This window comes from Nomascus leucogenys, chromosome 14 (assembly GCF_006542625.1).
Source record: "Nomascus leucogenys isolate Asia chromosome 14, Asia_NLE_v1, whole genome shotgun sequence".
Lineage (NCBI taxonomy): Eukaryota > Metazoa > Chordata > Mammalia > Primates > Hylobatidae > Nomascus > Nomascus leucogenys.
In genome coordinates, this window is record NC_044394.1 from 18,558,203 (window position 1) to 18,582,559 (window position 24,357).

At 43.4% G+C, this 24,357-nt stretch overlaps 1 non-coding gene and 1 pseudogene across 1 annotated transcript; both read left to right on the forward strand.

Annotated features, from left to right (window-relative positions):
* The window catches only part of LOC100597306, a 90,868-nt pseudogene extending 66,755 nt beyond the window's left edge, over positions 1 to 24,113 (forward strand).
* LOC115838439 lies at positions 4,503 to 4,564 on the forward strand. The gene has a single exon (XR_004033466.1). It is a non-coding gene; the product is annotated as a U7 small nuclear RNA (small nuclear RNA).
* Positions 24,114 to 24,357: the final 244 nt, after the last annotated feature.

Sequence of the window (24,357 nt, forward strand, 5' to 3'; positions counted from 1 at the left end):
TTTTACAGTCCAGAGGTCATATATATACATACATACATATATACATACACACATATATGTATATATATATGTATTATGCATGAATTCGTAGGGAAGTGGTTCCAGCAACTCAGCCTCCTTCCCATTGGTTCTCACACAGTGTCTTCTCTGGGTGGAGCTGGCTGGTGCTTCAGCTGAAGCCAGGTACCTTTCTCTTTGGCTTCCTTCTTTTTCTGATCATTTTCCTTCATGCGTTTCAGGAAGCTATCTTAGCTTGTAGAGTGCTTAATGTGCTTATACCCACATTAATGCTCTTGGCAGGAATCTTGCCCTTATACAAAAATTCCCAACGGCATGCTGGGGAACATTATAGGCTCTTCCAGTTTAGCCATGGTGAACTTGGGGGGCATTCCTATTTGAACCGTGCCCACTCCCTTGATGTCTACAATATCACCTTTCTTACTGATTTGTTCCCAGAACCAAGCCGGGTCCGGCTGCGTTTTCTCAAGGCCCACCAATAATGAGAAGCAGACAAACTAGGAAAGAAGGGAATTTATTGCTGTAACCAGATACAGGGAGAAGGCCGGAGATAATTCCACCAGACCAATTCAAAGTATTAAAATTTTCTTCGTGCTTATGTAGGTTGAGATTATGAGCCTAACAGCAGTCTAATATTCACGTAAGTCTATTGGTAACTAATTTTGTTTCAATTAGAAGGTCGGAGGCAAAAAATGCTTGCTAAGTCCGATTAAACTGTGGGGGTCCCAGTACCTTCAAGGCCTGTCTGCTGTGGTACTGGATTGATTATTTCTATCTTATCTCCTTTATGGCTTGGCCTGGCGAGCTGCTTTAGACTCTCCAATGAATCTATTCAAACAGCTGCCTCTGTTACCTTGACTCATCTCAGATTTCGTTGACTCCTGGTACAAGGAATGTATGACTGTACTGATTTCCCTAGGTTTAACTGTTTGCTCAATGTTAAGGCAGTGCTTTGGAAACCTGTCTGTCTAACTGGAGTGCCATGCAGGTCTGTCTGTGTGACTGTCATGCAGCCCTATCTGTGCGATTGTCAGGGAGAATTGTCCTGCCATAGATCTGCATATATACGGCCAAAGGAACAACTCCACGTTTTCCAAACGGTCTAGAGAATATCTACCCAGCGCCTCTCCTCTTTCCTTTTGTGTTCATTATTTTGGCGAATTACTGGAAGATGGTGGTTCCAGCCGAAAGGCCATTTTAATACTTTCATAATATGTGTATTTTTTTTTCATTTTTACACATTTCCAAAATAATGTTTCTAAAAAATTAAAACTGACCTTTAGTACTCCCAACCTCATTATTTTCCTTTCCCAAAGTTTCCTTCAGTAGAAATATAAACAAGTTCACCCAAATTAGTCACTGAAGCTCTCCAACTTCCTTTTCCTTTTCATTATGAATGTCAGATCTGTGCCAATCATTGTGTGTGTGACAGTGACCACAACATACTCTATGCCCTCAAGAAACTCATCCTCTAGGAGGTGGCCAAAGCGGTAAGGGGCGCAGACACTGTGACATGTGCTATAACAGAGGAAGTTCAGCAGATTATGTCTCATTGGTGTCAGGGAAGGCTTGTTGGAGGAAAGCACTTTTTTTTTAAATTATACTTTAAGTTTTAGGGTACATGTGCACAACGTGCAGGTTTGTTACATATGTATACATGTGCCATGTTGGTGTGCTGCACCCATTAACTCGTCATTTACATTAGGTGTATCTCCTAATGCTATCCCTCCCCCCTTCCCCCACCCCACATCAGGCCCCGGAGTGTGATGTTCCCCTTCCTGTGTCCAAGTGTTCTCATTGTTCAATTCCCACCTTTGAGTGAGAACATGCAGTGTTTGGTTTTCTGTCCTTGTGATAGTTTGCTCAGAATGATGGTTTCCAGCTTCATCCATGTCCCTACAAAGGACATGAACTCATCACTTTTTATGGCTGCATAGTATTCCATGGTGCATTTGTGCCACATTTTCTTAATCCAGTCTATCATTGATGGACATTTGGGTTGGTTCCAAGTCTTTGCTACTGTGAATAGTGCCGCAATAAACATACGTGTGCATGTGTCTTTATAGCAGCATGATTTATAATCCTTTAAGTATATGCCCAGTAATGGGATTGTTGGGTCAAATGGTATTTCTAGTTCTAGATCCTTGAGGAATCGCCACACTGACTTCCACAATGGTTGAACTAGTTTCCAGTCCCACCAACAGTGTAAAAGTGTTCCTATTCCTTCACATCCTCTCCAGCACCTGTTGTTTCCTGACTTTTTAATGATCGCCATTCTAACTGGTGTGAGATGGTTTCTCATTGTGGTTTTGATTTGCATTTCTCTGATGGCCAGTGATGATGAGCATTTTTTCATGTGTCTTTTGGCTGCATAAATGTCTTCTTTTGAGAAGTGTCTCTTCATATCCTTCACCCACTTTTTGATGGGGTTGTTTGATTTTTTCTTGTAAATTTGTTTAAGTTCTTTGTAGATTCTGGATATTAGCCCTTTGTCAGATGGGTAGATTGCAAAAATTTTCTCCCATTCTGTAGGTTGCCTGTTCACTCTGATGGTAGTTTCTTTTGCTGTGCAGAAGCTCTTTAGTTTAATTAGATTCCATTTGTCAGTTTTGGCTTTTGTTGCCATTGCTTTTGGTGTTAGACATGAAGTCCTTGCCCATGCCTATGTCCTGAATGGTATTGCCTAGGTTTTCTTCTAGGGTTTTTATGGTTTTAGGTCTAACATTTAAGTCTTTAATCCATCTTGAATTAATTTTTGTATAAGGTGTAAGGAAGGGATCCAGTTTCAGCTTTCTACATATGGCTAGCCAGTTTTCCCAGCACCATTTATTAAATAGGGAATCCTTTCCCCCTTTCTTGTTTTTGTCAGGTTTGTCAAAGATCAGATGGTTGTAGATGTGTGGTATTATTTCTGAGGGCTCTTTTCTGTTCCATTGATCTGTATCTCTGTTTTAGTACCAGTACCATGCTGTTTTCATTACTGTAGCCTTGTAGTATAGTTTGAAGTCAGGTAGCCTGATGCCTCCAGCTTTGTTCTTTTGGCTTAGGATTGTCTTGGCAATGCAGGCTGTCTTTTGGTTCCGTATGAACTTTAAAGTAGTTTTTTCCAATTCTGTGAAGAAAGTCATTGGTAGCTTGATGGGGATGGCTTTGAATCTATAAATTACTCCCATTCACAATTGCTTCAAAGAGAATAAAATACCTAGGAATCCAACTTATGAGGGATGTGATGGACCTCTTCAAGGAGAACTACAAACCACTGTTCAATGAAATAAAAGAGGACACAAACAAATGGAAGAACATTCCATGCTCATGGATAAGAAGAATCAATATCGTGAAAATGGCCATACTGCCCGAGGAAAGCACTTCTAAGGAGGGACCTGAATGAGAAGGAGTTAGTCAGATAAAGCTGGAAAGAAAGAGCTCCAGGCAGAGAAAGTGGCTTCTACAAAGACTATTGAGAAAAACCATTGTATGTACAGTGTTGGGTATTTAAGCAGTTTATGAGGATTAAAGCCCAAGGCAAACTAATCAGGGTGAACAAAGAAAAGTGGCTCAGAGCAGTCTGAGCTTTGTGAGGTCTGCAAAATTAATCAGGCTCACAGAGATATGAGTGTGGGAGTACAGTTAGGCCCCTCACTCGTGCCTGTGGGCAATTATTTTTTTTTTGCAATAGGGTCTTGCTTTGTTGCCCAGGCTGGAGCACAGTGGTCTAACCGAGGCTCACTGCAGCCTTGACCTCCCAGGCATGAGTGATCTTCTGACCTCACCCTCCCGAGTACTTGGGACCTCAGTTGTGTGCCACCATGCCTGGCTAATTTTTGTATATATATATATATATTGGTAGAGACAGGGTCCCACTGTGTTGCCTAGGCTGGTCTTGAACTCCTGGGCTCAAGCGAACTTCCTGTCTCAGCCTCCCAGTGAGTTAAGATTACAGGTGTGAGCCACAATGCCTGGCCTATCCACACATTTCTATATGAATTTCCTTTTAGGAAAGTGGGGGGATGATGAAAATTGTGTGTTACATAAGGTTTTGCCTAATGTGTGGGAACCACTGGTGTAGACCATGCTGAAGACAATCAGGAGCCCCTGAAAGCATTCAGGCAGCAGAGTGACATGATCAGACCTGCATTTTGGGAAGATCATTCTGGCTGTAATGTGGAGAACAGACTGTAAGGAGCCAACCAAAGTAGCATGAAGACCAGCTGGGTGGCTGTTGCCATAATCCAGGTAAGAAATGACGGTGGTCTGAAGTAAGGTGTTAGTAACAGAAATAAAGAAAGAACATAATGATTTTTTCTCCCTAGATTCTGAAAAGAGTTAGCTTCACTTTTCCCAGAAATACATGCTGTCAAGACCAAATGAATCATAATATTTCAGACATGCTGAAAGATAATGGGGAAATACAGTTATGTGTCGCATAATGGCATTTTGATCAATGATAGACCAAATGTAACAGTGGTTCCATAAGACTATAACAGCAGTGTTACAGCTCTTTTAGAATTTCTCTAGCAGGCTTTTTGGTTATTGCCAGAAAGCTGAAAAAGAAAGAAAAGACTCCCAGCACTTTGTGAGGCCAAGGTGGGTGGATCACTTGAGGTCAGGAGTTTGAGACCAGCCTGGCCAACATGGTGAAACCCTGTCTCTACTAAAAATAAAAAATTAGCCGGGCGTGGTGGTGGGCACTTGTAATCTCAGCTACTCGGGAGGCTGAGGCAGGAGAATTGCTTGAACTCAGGAGGTGGAGGTTGCGGTGAGCCGGGATCATGCCACTGCACTGCAGCTTGGGCAGCAGAGTGAGACTCCATCCCCCACCCCCCAAAATAAGACTATAATACTGTATTTTTATTGTACCTTTTCTGTGTTTAGGTATGTCTAGATACACGAATACTTACCATTGTGTTACAGTTGCCTACAGTATTCAGTACAGTAACATGCTGTACAGGTTTGTAACCTAGGAGTGATAGGCTATCCCCTATCACCTGGATATGTAGTAGGCTATACCATCTAGGTTTGTGTAAGTGCAGTCTAAGATGTCTGCACTACGATGAATTGCTTAACAATGCATTTCTCAGAACATATTCGCAATGTTAAGTGACACATGACAGTTTATTTACAACAGGGATATTTCCCATATTTCTTAAATCATATCAACAGAGTAATGGTTAAAAGACTAGACTCATCCGGGAGCAGTGGCTCATGCCTGTAATCCCAGCACTTTGGGAGGCTGAGGCGGGTGGATCACGAGGTCAGGCGTTCAAGACCAGCCTGGCCAACATAGTAAAACCCCGTCTCTACTAAAAATACAAAAAATTAGCTGGGCGTCGTGGCGGGCGACTATAATCCTAGCTACTCAAGAGGCTGAGGCGGGAGAATCGCTTGAAGCTGGGAGGCGGAGGTTGCAGTGAGCTGAGATCATGCCACTGCACTCCAGCCCAGGCGACACTGCGAGACTACGTCTCAAAAAAAAAAAAGCCTAGACTCTGGTTAAGAGGTTTAAGAGGTTTGAATCCTCACACTATGACATTTAAGAGCCCCAGCCTTGGGCAAAATCGCTTAACTTCTGTAGGCCCCAGCTTCTTTTTCTGCAAAATGGGGATTTCAGCTGTTGCTACCATGTTGTGATTTCATGAGCATAGGTATTCACTTCTCCTACTTTTTAGACCAGCCCTGACTCTAACTAGAGACAATTTCTTTTTCTTTTTCTTTTTTCTTTTTTTTTTTTTTTGAGACAGAGTCTCACTCTGTCACCCAGGCTGGAGTGCAGTGGTGCAATCTCGGCGCACTGCAAGCTCCACCTCCCGGGTTCATGCCATTCTCCTGCCTCAGCCTCCCGAGTAGCTGGGACTACAGGCGCACGCTGCCATCACTGGCTAATTTTTTGTGTTTTTAATAGAGACTTGGTTTCACTGTGTTAGCCAGGATGGTCTCGATCTCCTGACCTTGTGATCCACCCGCCTTGGCCTCCCAAAGTGCTGGAATTACAGGTGTGGGCCACCGCGCCCGGCTTAGAGACAATTTCAAAAGCAAATTGTTTAGTTATCTTTTGAGTAGTGGTATTAAATTTATAGTCAACTGTCTACATGATCACAGTTTGACCCATTTGTGACAAATTTCAGACAATTCTAGGATTAGAATGGCTACCTATAATTTTAGGTTATAGAAGAGAGTGAAACTTATCTGTTGGCACCAGGCTTTAACCCAATCGTAGATGTTTCCTTCTTGTAATTTGTTAACATTTTGGGTGATCATGAAGAAGTACCTTCTAAGGACTTGAGAATGAGGAAATAAGATTGCCCTCTGAGAATAAACTGTAGGATCAGAGCAGAAAAATATTAAATTTCCTGAAGGAGACAGGCTGACTCTTAGGCCAGCTAAAATGTCAACAGTATAATTATATATTAATATATCTAAAGATATCAGTCAAAAAACGATTGCTTGGCCTAGACAAAACTGGCAGTACCTCTCCAAGCTTAGAGTAGGGGAAAGAAAGTCTTAACCGTTAGCATACATATTTCTTTTTTCTTTTTTTTTTTTTTTGAGGCAGGATCTCGCTCTGTCACCCAGACTGGAGTGTGGTGGCATGATCTTGGCTCACTGTAGCCTCCGCCTACCGGGTTCAAGCGATTCTCCTGCCTCAGCCTCCCAAGTAGCTGGGATTACAGGAGTATGCCGCCACACCTGGCTAAGTTTTGTATTTTTAGTAGAGACGGGGTTTCACCATGTTGGCCAGCTGGTCTCGAACCCGACCTCAGGTGATTTCTGCCCACCTCGGCTGACCAAAGTGTTGGGATTACGGGCATGAGCCACCGTGCTCACCCGAAAGTCCCTTTTGCCATGTAAAGTAACACTCACAGGTTCTGTGGGCATCTTTGGGGGCCTTATTCAGTGCACCACAGGGTCTTTTAGCCCACTTTCATATATTTGATTATCTCTCTTTATTCTTACTACTGAGCAGGATTCAGATTATGATTTGACTTCCTATGTAGGCTGTCTGCAGGGAGAAAATGCAAAGAGCATTCGCACCTTGAAGTTTCTGTCCCCATGATAGAGATTTCTCATGGTAAGTTAGTAAAGTGCCTTCTGATGGTGAATTGGCTTCTCTTTGCCTTGACTTCAAGGAGAAAATGCACCAATTAGGCAAGCGAGAAAATTCTGATCCATGTGAGAGTTTAATTTCTCATTGTAAATGAATAAAGTGGCATTTGGATATCTAGGCTCTCTCAGGGCCTACACCCAGGACATTGGCAAGACTATTTCTGGGCCATATCCTGAAAATTGGACATCCATCTGTGGTGCTCTGATACCTCCTGCATGGCCCCTGCGGTGTTCCCTGGATGATGCCTTGACTGCTTCATGGTCAGGCCCCTCTCCTCTGATTTCTAGATCACTCACTTAAGAGGACTTAGTGAAAGTTGTGTGAAGTAATGTTGTCCCTAATTAATATATATATATATATATAATTTTACATTGAGTTTCTGGCCAAAGGACCTAACTCATATTTTTTAATGTAGAGAAAAACTCCTTTAGAAAATATTTCAATGGACATTAGAGTTTTGTTTTGTTTTGTTTTGTTTTGTTTTGTTTTGTTTTGTTTGTTTTAAGACAGGATTTCTCTCTGTCACCCAGGTTGGAGTGCAGTGGTGCAATCTTGGCTCACTAGAACCTCTGCCTCCCAGGCTCAAGTGACCCTCCAGCCTCAGCCTCCCAAGTACTTGGGATCACAGGCACCCACCACCATGCCTGTCTAATTTATTTCTATTTTTGGTAGAGATGGAGTTTTACCATGTTGCCCAGGCTGGTCTCAAACTCCTGTTCTCAAGTGATCCACCTGCCTCACCTCCCAAATTGCTGGGATTACAGGCATGAGCCACCAAACCAAACTTGTTTTGTTTTTTTGAGACAGGGTCTTGCTCTGTCACCCAGGCTGAGGTGCAGTGGCACAATCACAGCCCACTGCAGCCTCAACCTCCTAGGCTCAAGGCAATCCAACCACCTCTGCCTCCTGAGTAGTTAGGACCACACTGAATCCCTATGTCTAGTTAACTTTTAAATTTTTTGTAGAGATGAGATCTCACAGTGTTACCCAGGCTAGTCTTGAAGTCCTAGCCTCAAGTGATCCTCCCCACTCAGCCTCCCAAAGTGCTGGGATTACAGGAGTGAGCCATAATGCTTTTAGCCCAGCCTAAAACATGCTTTTAATTAACTTAAAAAAAAGTTAAATAAAATGTATAGTAAAATTGAAATCAGAGTGCTTTTGAAACAAATGAAATGTAAGACTTTTAATAAGCTAGGTGGTTATCAATGGTCATATTAGAAGATTGAAAATATCAACATTATAAATATCAATAAACTATAAGAAACTTGAAAATTCTTTCAGGAATGTGAAGGTGACTTAGAGCTAGCAGGTGCTTTTCACTGTGTGCATCGTGCAGATTTGAATAAATATTTCCCCAGGGTGTAAAAATCTCCGAAGCTTTCTCTCCTACACTGTGAAATTACTACTATTTAATATTCAGTGTTACCAACACCTTCCCTTACATAATAAGGAAATTAAAGCATGAAGTAGGAAAAACAGGCTGGATATATTGAGACAACGCTGGATCAACACTTCCTGGAAGGTGGGAGGACAGATTTATTCTAACCTCTGAGCCTCCTGATTCAAACATTTGTTCGGTTGTACTTGGCCTAGGATGCCCTTATTTTTGGCCTGGTAAACACCTCCTCATTCTCCAAGATTCACATTAAGTATCAGCTTCTCTGTGAAGGCTTCTTTCACCCTAAGGATAAGTTGACCCTTTTCCCATCTTCTTTGCTAACACTGCATATTGTGTATTTTTTGCAAATATATCTTACTTTCCACTATACGTGAGCTTCCTGAGGGCAAGGATTTAAATATATATATATATATGTATTTTATTTACTTAACATAGTACTTACTAAGTGCCTGGTGCTATTCCAAGCACTATGTAAGTTATCGGTCATTTAATCCTTGTAATAGTCCCATGAGGCTTATTATCTCCATTTTGTAGATGAGGAACCTGAAGTGCAGAGTGTTCAGTAACTTTATTCCTCTCTGTTTCACCAGAACCTAAAGGTGATTCTTTGCATACAGTAGGCATTCATTCATTCAATAAATCTTTACTGAATACTATACATACATATATATGTATATATATATGTATGTATATATATATATATGTATATATATCTATATAGACACTCTTCTAAGTGCTAAGATACAGCAATGAAAAAAGATGAAAAAACCCCCACCCTTTTGGAGCTCACGTTTTGGTTGTCAGAATAGGCAAAAAAAAAAAAAAAAAAGAGAGAGAGAGATACATAAAATAAATATTTGTTCCATAGGTGGCAATAAATTCTGCAGAAAAAAAAATAAAGCCAGTAAGTGGGAAAAGGAGCACTTGAAATTGCAATTTTAGATGGATTAACAGGGAAGGGCTCACTGAGAAGGAGATGTTTGAGGGAAGGAGTTGAGTGAGTGAATGAGTGAGTCATATCTGGGGGAAGAATATCCCAGGAACAGCTAGTACAAAGGTCCTGAGGTGTCTGGAATGTTCAAGGAACAGCAAAGGGTGGGGAGTGCTCCTAGAATAGAACAGGGAAGCGGGAAAGAAGTAGAGGGTGAGGTTAGGAGAGAATGGGCAGTGAGCAGAGCATGTAGGGCTTTAAAATAATTTTTCAAGTGGAACTTTTACTAAAAATATCTTTGGAGGTTTTTTTTTTTTTTTTCCCCAGCCTACATCATGCTTTAATTTTTTTTTCTTTTCTTCTCTTTTTTTCTTTTCTTTTTTTTTTTTTTTTTTCTGAGACAGGATCTCACTCTGTGGCCCAGGCTGCAGGGCAGTGGTGTGATCTTGGCTCACTGCAACCTCTGCCTCCCAGGCTCAAGCGATCCTCCCGCCTCAGCCTCCCTAGTAGCTGGGACTACAGGTGTGCACTATCATGCCTGGCTAATTTTTGTATTTTTTGTAGAGATGGGGTTTCATGATGTTGCCCAAGCTGATCTCGAACTCCTGGGCTGAAGCGATCCACCCGCCTCGGCCTCCCCAGTAGTTGGGACTACATGTGTGCACTATCATGCCTGGCTAATTTTTGTATTTTTGGTAGAGATGGGGTTTCATCATGTTGCCCAAGCTGGTCTTGAACTCCTCGATCCACCCACCTCAGCCTCCCAAAGTTCTGGGATTACAGGCATGAGCCACCACATCCGGCCCTTTGGAGGGCTTGGGGGGTTTTTGAGCAGAAGAGTGATCTTCTTGAATTTATGTTTTTATCAGTATCACTCAGGCTTCTGTGTTTTATATTTGTTTTCTGGTTTTTTTGTGTGTGTGTTTTCGAGACAGGGTCTTGCTCTGTTGCCCAGGCTGGAGTGCAGTGGTGCAATCATAGCTCACTGCAGCCTCAAATTCCTGGGCTTAAGAGATCTTTGTGTCTTGGCCTCCCAAAGTGCTGGGATTACAGTCATGAGCCACTGTGCCTGGCCCAGGCTTCTGTGTTGAGAAGAATCTCGACATGTCAAAGATGAAAGCTGGGAGACTAGTTGGGAGGTTCCCACAGTAATTTAGGTAAAAGACAGCAGTGGCAGTAGTGGAAGTGGTGAGAATTGGTCAGATTCTGGACATATGCTGAAGGTTAATCAGACAGATCTGCTGATAGGTCAGATGTGAGGTGTGAGAGGAAAAGAAGCATCCAGTATGACTTCAAGGCTTTGAACTCTGCAACTGGGGAAGAGAAGAAAAGGAACAGGATTTGGTGGTAGGGCAGTGACAAGCAGCAATCGGGAGTTCAGTTTAGGACTTGTTAAACTTGAGATGTCTATTATTCAAGTGATAATATTAAGGAGGCAGCTGGATATGTGAATCTGGGGTATAGGGGAGACATGCCGACTGGACACTGTTAGCACATCCTAGATGACAGTTCAAGTCAGAGACTAGAGGAAATTGCCAAATGAGTCAGTGAAGATGGAAAAGAGAAGAGGTACAAGGGCTGAATCTTGGGATGCTCCAAGTTTTGGAGGTCAGAGAGATGAACAGGACCCAACATAGAAGACTGATAATGAGCAGCCAGAGAAATAGGGGAAAGATTAGGTAAGTGCCCTTCTAAAAACTATATGGAAAGTGGTTCAGGAGGAAAGAGTAATCACATTCTACTAATTGATCAAGTAAGATGAAAATTAAGGCTTGGCTGTTGGATGTAGCAACAGGAAAGTGGAGGAGATCTTGACAAGAGCAATTTAATTGAAGTGGATTGGATAAATAACTGACTATGTTAGATTTTAGAGAGATATTGGACATGGGGAATATAGACAACCCCTAGGAAGAAAGAAATGGAGGTAGTAGCTGAAAGAGGAAGTGAGGTCAACAGAGGGTTTTTCAAAAATGGGAGAAATAATGTTCATAGATTGGTGGAAAAGATCCAGGGGAAAGGGATGAGCTGATGCAGGTGATTGAGAGGAGAATTGCTGGAGTGATGTCCTTGAGTAGCTGGTGTCTGGTTCATAAGGAAAACAGTGGCCTTTTCATTTCTTTTTTCTTTTCTTTTCTTTTCCCCCTCTCTCTCTCTTTCTTTCTTTCTTTTCTTTTTTTTTTTTTTTTGTGTATTTTTTGTAGAGACGGGGTTTCACCATGTTGCCCAGGCTGGTGTTGAACTCCTGGCATCATGCAATCTGCCTGCCTCGGCCTCCTAAAATGCTGGGATTGCAGGCATGAGCCATCACGCCCGGCCAGTGGTGGCCTTGTCTAGGAGCACAGAGTGTTCCTCTACAGTCACAGGAAGGAAGCCCAGAATATGGGCATGATGCAGCGGTGGGTGTTTGTGGGAGCTCTCTTCTGATTCATTCTATTTTCTCAGTGAAATAGGAAGCAAGGGCATCAGAATGATGAGGGGAGGTGAGTAAGTATTTGAGGTTTGAGGACAGAGAAGGTGTGAAATAGTCACCCAGAAGAGTGGGAGAATAAAAGGGCCAGGGAAATTCGGTGTGTTTGTTAGCAGCATTAAGGGCCTACCCAAAACTTATGATCATGAATTTAAAGTGAGATCTCTTAGTATGGTTTGGTTCTTCACTAGTTGCATTTGGCTGCACAGATGTACGACTGGACTATGGGGAACGTTTTCTTCAACAAAGGTCGTTGTTTAGTCAAGTGAGTATCTCAGTGTCAGAGGGGGCAAGGGAGCTGAGGGTACATGCAACATAATATAAGTGAGTTTAAGCTGGGTGAGGTATCAAATGAGCGCATACATGAAAGAATAAATTGTTTCCCCACTTAGAATGCATTTTTTTCTTTTTAGAGTGGGGTCTTGCTCTCTTGCCCACGTTGGAGTACACTGGCGTGATCACAGCTCACTGCAGCCTCAACCTCCTGGGCTCAAGCAATCCTCTCGCCTCAGCCTCCCAAGTTGCTGGGACCACAGGCATGAGACACTTCACACAGTTCTGGAATTCATTTTTTGTCTCCGGTCCATTGCTTCAAAACTTTATTCTTTTTTTTTCTTTTTTTTGGGGGGTGGGGGGACAGAGTTTCACTCTTCTTGCCCAGGCTGGAGTGCAATGGCGCGATCTCGGCTCACCACAACCTCGGCCCCCAAGTTCAAGTGATTCTCCTGCCTCAGCCTCCCAAGTAGCTGGGATTACAGGCATGCGCCAACACACCCTGCAGTTTTGTATTTTTAGTAGAGACAGGGTTTCTCCATGTTGGTCAGGCTGGTCTCAAACTCCCGAACTCAGGTGATCCACCTGCCTCGGCCTCCCAAAGTGCTGGGATTACAGGCGTGAGCCACCACTCCCAGCCCAAACTCACTTTATTCTTAATGGTCCATATAAGAACTGTACCCCCCAGAAAACAAGCTTAGTGTTAAGCTAGTAAACGTTGCTCTTGGATCAGAATAATTTAAGAGGAGCAAATCTTCTATCATAGGTCATAGTGTACAGGGGTTATTCTGTTTAAGTTTTTCCTTAGATGGTTTAGAATTATTCTTCCATTCAAATTTTAGCTTATTCTGGGAGCAAAACACACTGACCCAGGGTAGATGCTGGAGAGTGACTCACAGAAGTTTCCACAAACATACAACTTTTTTTTCTTTTTCTTTTTGGCCAGGACTGAATATTTTCATTAGTGTCTGGTAAATGATATTTGAGTAGATCCTAATTAGGGGTGTGTGTCAAAGGGCACAATGGTGAGGGGACCCTTATTCCCTTTGGGTCCCTGTTTGGCTTCAAATTTGTATTCAGCAGGCCAAAAGAGAGGCAAATGTTACCATCTGTCCTTGGCCAGGGAAAACATATTTACAATGCAGACTCTCTTTTCACTAATCCAAGTTGGAGATCACAGAGAACCAAGAAGCAACGTGGAAGACCAACCAGTCTTTCTTAGGAACCTAACCACATCAGCACACCCACCATTTCCACCTCCCTGTAATTTAAATATAGCACCAAATAAATGCTCTGTCTACCTTGCTTCACATAGCCATCAGTCCATGCGCAGCACGGCCACTCCTTGACCAAAGCCTTGTTACTGTATGTGGCCAGGGACCTTGGTGAACATGGGGTGTGTGGGGGGTGTGTGTGTGTGTGTGTCTGCTATTTTAAAACTACTGGCCTAAAAATAGTTGTGTACACATAGAAAATGCATGCTGGTTGAGTGGTTGAGTTGAGGATTGCCAAACCCCAGAACTCTTAGCCTGGGAGGATGGCAAGTATAATATATCTTATTCTATTACCTGAATATCTTAACCAAGGGACAATCAAAAAAAAATCCAATATACAGGCACTCCTACTCAAACCAGTGGTTCTCAACAGGGGCAGGAACACTTTTTGGATACGGTTTTGGAATTACAGATGCATTTTTGGTTATCACAGTGATTGGAGGCATGCTCAGTGGCATTTGGTGGCTGGAGCCGGGACTGACAGATGTGTGGAACAGTTCCATAGAACAAAGAAACTGTTCTGCCCGACTTTCAAATGCCCTGCAAGGCGTTGATGTGAATGAAAAATCTATTTATAATTATTTCAACATAGACCCTAACTCCAGTTTTATTTCTTCTTTATTTTACACTTATGATATTATGCTAATTAAATTTTTTCCTGTGTGAAATTAGATTATATGATATATGAATTTCATTTAAAATCATGAAGGCAATGTTTTATTATATAAAGGAGATAATGGGTCTGATATGTTGGAGAACTACCATGCTAGATACTTATATGTATCCAGACATCCTTCCATGGCAAATTTACACATTATCTATAACTGCATCTAACCTTATTCATAAAAGGTAGCGATGCATCAACCCCTGCAGTCCACATTTAAATCCTAAAGCGTGAAGAGTCTCGGTTGGGGGCTAGCTGTGATTCCTCCTCCTTATCCCAATTAGGAGGAAACTAAAAACAGGAACTACCCACAGTTTTTAGGGAAAAGGGAATCACAGTAAAAATGTCTGTGAGGATGAGAAATAAGAAGCTCCAGTTGGTGAGAAGAGCAAGGGAAAGGAGAGTTCGGGGCTGGGCATCAAATTAAGTGGAAAGCCCCATCAAGGACAGAGACGAGATCTCTCTTCTAGACCTGCATCTCCAAACACTCCCCTGCCACAGATGTACACACAGAGCCCATTGTTTTCTCTAGAAATGTAAACTGCGCGTCACAGTTACTCCATACACACCACAAACAGACTCCCTTTGTTCTTAGGATATGTGTTGACACAAGAATATGTCATCCACTCAGCTCCAGACATTCCACTGAATAAAGGTGCCAATGGAAAGTTTTGGAAAGGTTTTCAAATGAAGATCTAGGGCTGAGTGTGGTGGCTCATGCCTGTAATGCCAGCACTTTGGGAGGCCGAGGCGGGTGGATCACTTGGGACCAGGAGTTCAAGAATAGCCTGGGCAATATGGTGAACCCCCATCTCTACTAAAAATACAAAAAAAATAAATAAATAAATAAAAAATAAGCCAAGTGTGGTGGCACAGTGCCAGGCTGAGGTGGGAGGATCACCTGAGCCCAGGAGGTGGAGGTTGCAATGAGCTGAGATTACGCCAGTGCACTCCAGTCTGGGCAACAGAGTGAGACCCTGTCCCCCACTCCTGCCCGCCCCCCACCCCCCAAAAAAAAAAGATCCTGGGAGGCAAACGGTTTATTAATCAGGACCCTACAATTACAAAGATATGAGGCCTTTTCCCATAATTAGGGTGAAGCAGCTGCAAATAATCACAGCAGGAGGGAGTAATGCATGACACCACCCTTTTTTTTTTTTTTCTGCAATGGCTTCCTGTCACATCTGCTGCCATGTTTTATGCTAGAAACTGCAGTGGAAAGTGGCTGAAGGTTTGTTGTTGTGAAACTGAGGGGTGACAGTGTGCTGGCAGTCATCACAGCCCTCGTTTGCTCTCAGCGCCTCCTCTGCCTGGGCTCCCACTTTGGCGGCACTTGAGGAGCTCTTCAGCCCACCGCTGCACTATGGGAGCCCCTTTCTGGGCTGGCCAAGGCGGGAGCCGGCTCCCTCAGCTTGCAGGGAGGTGTGGAGGGAGAGGTGCTAGCGGGAACCGGGGCTGCACGCCGCGCTTGCAGGCCGGCTGGAGTTCCGGGTGGGCGTGGGCTTGGCGGGCCCCCCCACTCGGAGCAGCCGGCTGGCCCTGCTGGCGCTGGGCAGTGAGGGGCTTAGCACCCAGGCCAGCGGCTGCGGAGGGTGTACTGGGTCCCCCAGCAGTGCCGACCCACCGGCACTGCGCTCGATTTCTCACCGGACCTTAGGTTCCTTCCCACGGGGCGGGACTCGGGACCTGCAGCCCACCATGCCTCAGCCTCCTACCCCCTCCGTGGGCTCCTGTGCTGCCCGAGCCTCCTCAACGAGCGCCACCCCCTGCCCTACGGCACCCAGTCCCATCGACTACCCAAGGGCTGAGGAGTGCGAGCGCGCGGCGCGGGACTGGCAGGCAGCTCCACCTGCGGCCCCGGTGAGGGATCCACTGGGTGAAGCCAGGTGGGCTTCTGAGTCTGATGGAGATGTGGAGAACCTTTATGTCTAGCTCAGGGATTGTAAACACACCAATCAGCACCCTGTGTCTAGCTCGAGGTTTGTGGACGCACCAATGGACACTCTGTGTCTGGCTGCTCTGGTGGGGCCTTCGGGAACCTTTGTGTCGATAATCTGTATCTAACTGATCTGATGGGGACGTGGAGGACTTTTATATCTAGCTCAGGGATGGTAAACACACCAATCGGCACCCTGTCAAAACAGACCACTCGGCTCTACCAATCAGCAGGACGTGGGTGGGGCCAGATAAGAGAATAAAAGCAGGCTGCCCGAGCCAGTAGTGGCAACCCACTCGGGTCCCCTTCCACACTGTGGAAGCTTTGTTCTTTCGATCTTTGCAATAAATCTTGCTACTGCTCACTCTTCGGGTCCACACTGCTTTTATGAGCTGTAACACTTACCGTGAAGGTCTGCAGCTTCACTCCTGAAGCCAGCGAGACCACGAGCCCGCCGGGAGGAACAAACAACTCCAGACGTGCTGCCTTAGGAGCTGTAACACTCACTGCGAAGGTCTGCAGCTTCACTCCTGAGCCAGCGAGACCACGAACCCACCAGAAGGAAGAAACTCCGAACACATCCGAACATCAGAAGGAACAAACTCCGGACACGCCGCCTTTAGAACTGTAACACTCACCGCAAGGGTCCGCGGCTTCATTCTTGAAGTCAGTGAGACTAAGAACCCACCGATTCCGGACACAAAACCATCCCTTTAAACTTTACAAAATTAATCAGAAAAGAAGGGAGGGACAGAAATAAAAATAAACCAAGCTTGCAGCATATTCAGCATTTATCATGAGATCAGCTCACTCTTTGACCTGCTTCCTCATAGTTTAGTGCCTGTTGTACTAGAATTTCATAGATCCTGTTACAAGATTATAGTTCCCCCAAAGTGCTTTATAGATAATAACTTCAACATTATAAAATGTTAAGTTTTCTATTTGAGATATTCCTTCGGGTCGTGCATACCAACGAAACTACTGACATCAGCTGGTCTGAAGGACCCCAAAAGGAGCTGACTCACCAAAGAATGCAGTTTCCACATCCTAATGATTTCATCCCCCTTATTCCAACCGATCAATGACTCCGATTTTCCAGGTCCTCGCCCTCCACGATCCCCTTAAAAAACCCAGCCTACAATTCCTTGGGGAGATGGATTTGAGGGTCTCCTCCCATCTTCTTACTCAGCACCCTGCAACCATTAAATTCTTTCTCTGCTGCAAACCCTCCTGTCTCAGTGTAGATACAAAACTGTTGGTCTTATAACATTTAGTGTTTTGTTTTTAAGAGAGAAGCAGGCTAATTAAAAGAGAGGTTTTAGGGACCAGCCAAAGAGAAAGCTTGATATTGAAAACTCATAAAATTGTGGAACACTGGCTGGGCGTGGTGGCTCACACCTGTAATCCCAGCACTTTGGGAGGCCGAGGTGGGCGGATCACGAGGTCAGGAGATTGAGACCATCCTGGCTAACACGGTGAAACCCTGTCTCTACTAAAAACACAAAAAATTAGCCGGGTGTGGTGGCAGTTGCCTGTAGTCCCAGCTACTTGGGAGGCTGAGGCAGGAGAATGGCAGGAACCTGGGAGGTGGAGCTTGCAGTGAGCCGAGATCATGCCACTGCACTCCAGCCTGGGCGACAGAGTGAGACTGTCCCAAAAAAAAAAATTGTGGAACGCTTTCTGCTGCTCAGTATGATGTGAAATCTCAACAAGTAAAAGGATTGGCTAGGCTGGGAGCAGTGACTCATGCCTGTAATCCCAGCACTTTGGGAGGCCAAGGTGGGTAGACTGCTTCAGCTCAGGAGCTCTAGACCAGCCTGGGCAACATAGCAAAACCCAGTTTCTAAAAAAATACAAAAATTAGTTGGGCGTGGTGGCACATGCCTATAGTCCCAGCTACTTAGGAGGCGGAGGTAGGAGGATTGCTTGAGCCCAGCAGGCAGAGGTTGCAGTGAGCAGTGATCATGCCACTGTGCTCTAGCTTGGGTGACAAAGCCAGACCCTGTCAAAAAAAAAAAAAAAAGGTCTAGGTGCAGTGGCTTACACCTGTAATCCCAACAATTTGGGGGGAGGCTCAGGCGGGTGCATTACTTGAGGTCAGGAGTTCGAGACCAGCCTGGCTAACATGGTGAAACCACATCCCTACTGAAAATACAAAAATTAGCTGGATGTGATGGAACACACTTGTAATCCCAGCTACTCAGGAGGCTGAGGCAGAAGAATTACTTGAACCTGGGAAGCGGAGGTTGCAGTGAACTGATATTGTGCCATTGCACTCCAGCCTGGTGACAGAGCAAGACTGTCTAAAAAAAAAAAAAAAAAAAAAAAAAAAAGGTTGCTTGAGAAATACATGTTGTTTGTCTCCAGGCTGAATCTGTAGCTCTCGTGGATCAACATAAGACCTCTTTCAGTGGAGGTATGGCCTCCACAAAATATTTGTTGAATTAGGTTGAGTCATGGGGATGAGGCCACAATAGAGGAAAGTGATATGACCAAGATCAGGGCCAGCTTCGGGGGTGTATGACGTGTCCAATCACACAGGGCCCTGTGCTTAGTAGGGCTTGCACCCATTGGTTCAATGCCTCGCTATTACCATCTTGAAATTATTAATAATTTTTGAATATGGGGGCAACACACTTTCATTTTGCAGTGGACCCTTCAAATTATATAGCCAATCCTAGTCAAAAGAGTGAACACCTGAGTCTGAGAGAGCTAGGTTCAAATCCAAGTTCTACCATTACCTGGCTGTATAATCTTGGGCAACTTATTTAACCTCTTTTCATCAGTAAAATAGGAACCATGATAGTGTCTACCTCATAAGACTGTTGTGAAGACTAAAATAAACTATATTGCAGTTTTCAGTTGATATTATTCATGTTATCATCAGTGACAAAGATTTAGATGACATTGCAAAGGCACCAAGGCACTAAGGCACCAAGCAAGGCTGGATAACTGTTCTCTAAACCCATTTTTGGGACGCATTTCTGCTCTGGATGTATATATTGACGTCACCATCTTGTGGCAAGACAGGCCAAGATAATTTTCCTAATTGCAGGCTTCACTGACACATTTTGTGCCAGAACCGCAGGAGAGTAGGTGTTATTTCAAATCTGTGAATCATCACCACACACTCATGCATGGCATATTTCTTATAAATTTAAAAGAGTTGAACTCTAACCAAGATAATGGAGACATTATTTTAGAATGTAGAAATATGCCCATATAAAGGCAACTTGCTATTGAAAATACTTACTTCTGCCGCGTGGGCCTGTCGAGTCATTTTATTTGCCATACAGTTATTGAATGCAATATTCCCAACCAAAGAAGATGCAAATCAAAAAATATCACCAGACCCATTTTACTAGGAGTACATATTAATTACCACCTTGCCATGAATAAATTGATTGTATTGTATTAGAATATGGTTTGGGCTAAGTTAGGAATGAAATGTGGAGGTGAGGCCAAATGGAAGCATATTCTTCCTTTTTGACTGAATACCCCCTATTAGTTCCTTGCTTATTACTATAATTAAAGTAGTCTTTGTCAGTACTTGTTCTTTTAAAATTATTTCTGAAGTTGAGAACAAATTTTTGAAGTGTGAGATGGATTTTTTAAAAAGGTTGTAATACATTAAATATGTCATGAACATTCTACTTAGACAGAAGACCTCAGCTACCATACCATGATAAGAAATTGTCTCCCATGAGTTGAGTCATGGTTCTAGAAGAAAACTCATCAATGACTAGGGAGATAGAATTGACCCTGTGATCTGGGAAGTGAGTTCTTTCCCCCAACCAAGGCTGGTTCCATGGTTGCATGTGAAGATCAAGTTGGTCTTCCAAGTCTCACTAAGCATTGTAACCTTGGGCTTCACTCTATCATTTAAGTCATTAGAATCTGATAAATGTAGTTATTATTCATTTAGAGATGATTTTTCCTAATTTTATATATTTTTTTGTAATAAAAGTTTTTGTAGGCCAGGCGCAGTGGCTCATGTCTGTAATCCCAGCACTTTGGGAGGCTGAGGCAGGAGGATCCCTTGAGGCCAAGAGTTTGAGACAGTCTGGGCGACACAAGAAGATGTCGTCTCTACTGAAAATAAAAAAAAAGTCAGCTGAGTGTGGTGGCACATGCCTATGGCCCCAGTTACTCAGGAAGCTGAGGTGGAAGAATTGCTTGAACAAGGGAGGTCAAGGCTGCACCGAGTGGTGATTGTGCCACTACATTCCAGCCTGAGTGATGGAGTGAGTTTTGTCTCAAGAAAAAGAAAAAAAAATTAACCATGTGTTAATAGCTACATAACAAACTTAACATCATAGCCACTTTTAAAAAATTAAATCAATTAGTTAATTTTTTTAGAGATGAGAGTCTTGCTCTGTCACCCCAGTGGAGTGCAATATCATAGCTCACTCTAGCCTTGAACTACTGGGCTCAAGGGATCCTCCCACCTCAGCCGCCAGAGTAGCTGTGATTACAGGCACATGCCACCATGACCTACGACCATGTTTTAAGTGTATAGTTCAGTAGTATTAAATGCATTCACATATATGGCATTTTTAAAGAGGTCTTCAGTGCCTAAATATGCAGAATTGTTTCCAAATCTTTTAGATAATTAATGTAGACACTGACAAGAGGAAGTGACAAACTTGGCTCTGAAATTCCCAGGCAGGCACTTTTAGGGTTTATGAGAGAGCACCTCATACCCAGCAAGGGTAGGTGCACCTCAGGGCTCAGCAGGAAGCAACAGCAGGGACAAGGACAGAGATTCTCTGAGAATTTGCCATGTATCAGTCTCTTTTCTGGGATAGGTTAGAAATAATGAACTGGGGCCAGGTGCAGTGGCTCACACCTGTAATTCCAGCACTTTGACAGGCTGAGGTGGACAGATCACTTGAGGCCAGGAGTTCGAGACCAGCCTGGGAAACATGGTGAAACCCTGTTTCTTCTAAAAATACAAAAATTAACCAGGCATGGTGGTGCATGCCTGTAATTCCAGCTACTCAGGAGGGTAAGGCAGGAGAATCGCTTGAACCCAGGAGGCAGAGACTGCAGTGAGCCAAGATCACATCACTGCACTCCAGCCTGGGTGACAGAGTGAGACCCCATCTCAAAAAGTAAAAATAAAAAAAAATAATGAACTGAGTAGTGCCACCCCGATCTTTTGTGAATCCTTCCACCATATTATAAGACTGCCTCAACCTCCTCAGACACTTGCCCCTATCAATTGTGACTTTTTCTTCCTTGTGGTTTTATCCTTTCTCTGTCTACTGGCTTCCTATCCACATGTAAATATGCTGTTTCCCATTTCAATAAAACAAAATAAACCAAACCAAACAAACAAAACCTTCCCGTGTCAAAATCCTCCCTTTTAACTTTATATTCTTTTTGTGTTTGCTTACTCTTTAATGTAGAGTTTCTTTTTTCCTTTCAAAGCTGTGCAAGCATGGGCATGGTTCCAAGTGTCAAATCATTTTCCAAGGCCTTTGACAAAAAACACCAGTCCTTGCCCCTCTGCTGCTTCTTACACCCCCCAAACAACTATGAATACTTCCTGTTCTTTCAACCGATATATATATTTTTTAAAGTGTATCTCCTCATCTCAGAATAACAAGCTTGATCACATTTTTCCAGCTTTGGCCATTGGGAGCTCTTTCAGATTTGCTCCACATCCCTCTTGTTTTCTGAGCAATTCCTTTCTTCCTGGTACTATACTTCCTTTTTGCCCTTGTCCAGCCCTAGAATCAGCTATTTTCCAAGGAGCCCTGGTTTCTTTCATTGAAGAGTGGTTTTTAGAAACCCAAATCTGTGCACAAATGTGCTCGTTGCTACTGGGCCTTCTCAGTGGATAGAGGTAGGAAATAAATGCATGTATTTCTATGTACAGTAAGTCCTTACTTAACATCAATAGGTTCTTAGAAACTGCAACTGTAAGCAAAATGACGTACAAATAATCCAATTTTTTTCTTTTTTTTTTTTCCTTAGGACCTCATGATGCAACAGTAGAAACCAAATTTTTTTTCATCAACAGTCTAAAAAATGACATTTAGTGAAACATTATTTGAGGACCTGCTGTATATTGTTTCCTTTAAAGTTGCAAAGTCTTCCAGGTGCTGTGGCTCTTGCCTGTAATCTCAGATACTTGGGAGGCTGAGGTGGGCGGATCATGTGAGGCCAGGAGTTTGAGATCAGTCTGAGCACACATAGGGAGACTTTCATCTCTAGAAGTCATTAAAAAATTAGCAGATGTGGTGGCGCGTGCCTGTAGTCCCAGCTACTTGGGAAGCTGAGGTGGGATGATCTCTTGAGCCCAGGAGTTGGAGGCTGCAGTTAGCAAGATCTCTAGTGCACTCCAGCCTGGGTGACAGAGTGAAACCCCATCCCTGAAAAAAAAAAAAGAAAATAACTAAAGAAAAAAATTTTAAACTTGCATATATTAAAGTTCATTCTTTCTACTGTGAAGTTATATGGGTTTCAAAAAATGCATAGTCATGTATATGTTGCTCCAGTGCTGTGTAAAACAGTTGCATCCCCTAAAAATTGTCTTTATAGTCTCTAGTTCAATTTTTGATTGCTCTTATCAAATTCCTTTGTCTTTTTAAAATTTTATTTATTTATTTTTGAGGCAATGTCTTTTTCTTTCATCGAGGCTGGAGTGCAGTAGCACCATCATGGCTCACTGCAGCCTTGAACTCCTGGGCTGAAGCAATCCTCCTGCCTCAGCCTTCTGAGTAGCTGAGACTACAGGTGTGCACCCAACTAATTAAATTTTTTCTCTTTTTGTAGATACAAGGTCTCGCTATTCTACCTAGGCTGTTCTAGAGCTCCTAATGTCAAGCTATCCTCCTGCCTCGGCCTCCCATGCTGTTGGGATTACAGGGGAGAACCACCATCCTTGGTCACAAATTCCTTTAAAGAGCTGTGCAATGGCTGTCACAGCCATTGCAGTACATTGAGTTCCATAGAGACAGCACCGGGCAAGTGAGAACCAGACAGGCACTGGGCGACTCTGCCTCACTGAGGAAAAACAACTAAAAATGGGCAAAGGAGATCCTAAGAAGCTGAGAGGCAAAATGTCATCATATGCATTTTTTGTGCAAACTTGTTGGGAAGAGATTAAGAAGCAGCAGCCAGATGCTTCAGTCAACTTCTCAGAGTTTTTAAGAAGTGCTCAGAGAGGTGGAAGACCATGTCTGCTAAAGAGAAAAGAAAACTGAAGACATGGCAAAGGTAGAGAAGGCCCATTATGAAAGAGAAATGAAAATCTATATCCCTCCTAAATGGGCGACAAAAAAGAAGTTTGAGGATCCCAATGCACCCAAGAGGCCTCCTTTGGGCTTTTTTTCTCTTCTGTTCTGAGAATCGCCCAAAAATAAAAGGAGAACATCTTGGCCTGTCCATTGGTGATGTTGTGAAGAAACTAGGAGAGATGTGGAATGACACTGCCGCAGGTGACAAGCAGCCTTATGAAAAGAAGGCTGCGAAGTTGAAGGAAAAGTACGGAAAGGATATTGCTGCATATTGAGCTAAAGGAAAGCCTGATGCTGCAAAAAAAGGGAGTCATCAAGGCTGAAAAAAGTAAGAAAAAGAAGGAAGAGGGCCGGGCTCAGTGGCTCACACCTGTAATCCCAGCACTTTGGGAGGCCGAGGCAGGAAAATCACCTGAGGTCAGGAGTTTGAGACCAGCCTGGCCAACATGGCAAAACCCTGCCTTTACTGAAAAAATACAGAAATTAGCTGGGCGTGGTCGTGTATTCCTGTAATCCCAGCTACTCGGGAAGCTGAGGCATGAGAATCACTTGAATCCAGGAGGCAGAGGTTGCAATGAGCCAAGATTGCACCATTGCACTCGAGCCTGGGCAACAGAGCAAGACTCTGTCTCAATAAATAAATAAATAAATAAATAAATAAATAAAAAGAGGGAAGAGGAGGAAGATGAAGAGGATGAGGAGAAGGAGGAAGATGAAGATGAAGAAGATGATGATGCTGAATAAGTTGGTTTCAGTGCAGTTTTTTCTTGTCTATAAAGCATTTAACCCCCTTGTAAACAACTCATTCCTTTCAAAGAAAAACAATTGAAATGTAAGGCTGTGTAAGATTTATTTTTAAACTATACAGTGTCTTTTTTCTATAGTAAACACACTACTGAACATGTCTTTAGATAACCCTGTCCTGGTGGCATTTTCAATAGCCACTATTGAAAATGTGGCCAAAACTGTACCTTGCCTGGTACAGTATGGGGGTTGTAAATTGGCATGGAAATTTAAAGCAGGTTCTCCTTGGCGCACAGCACAAA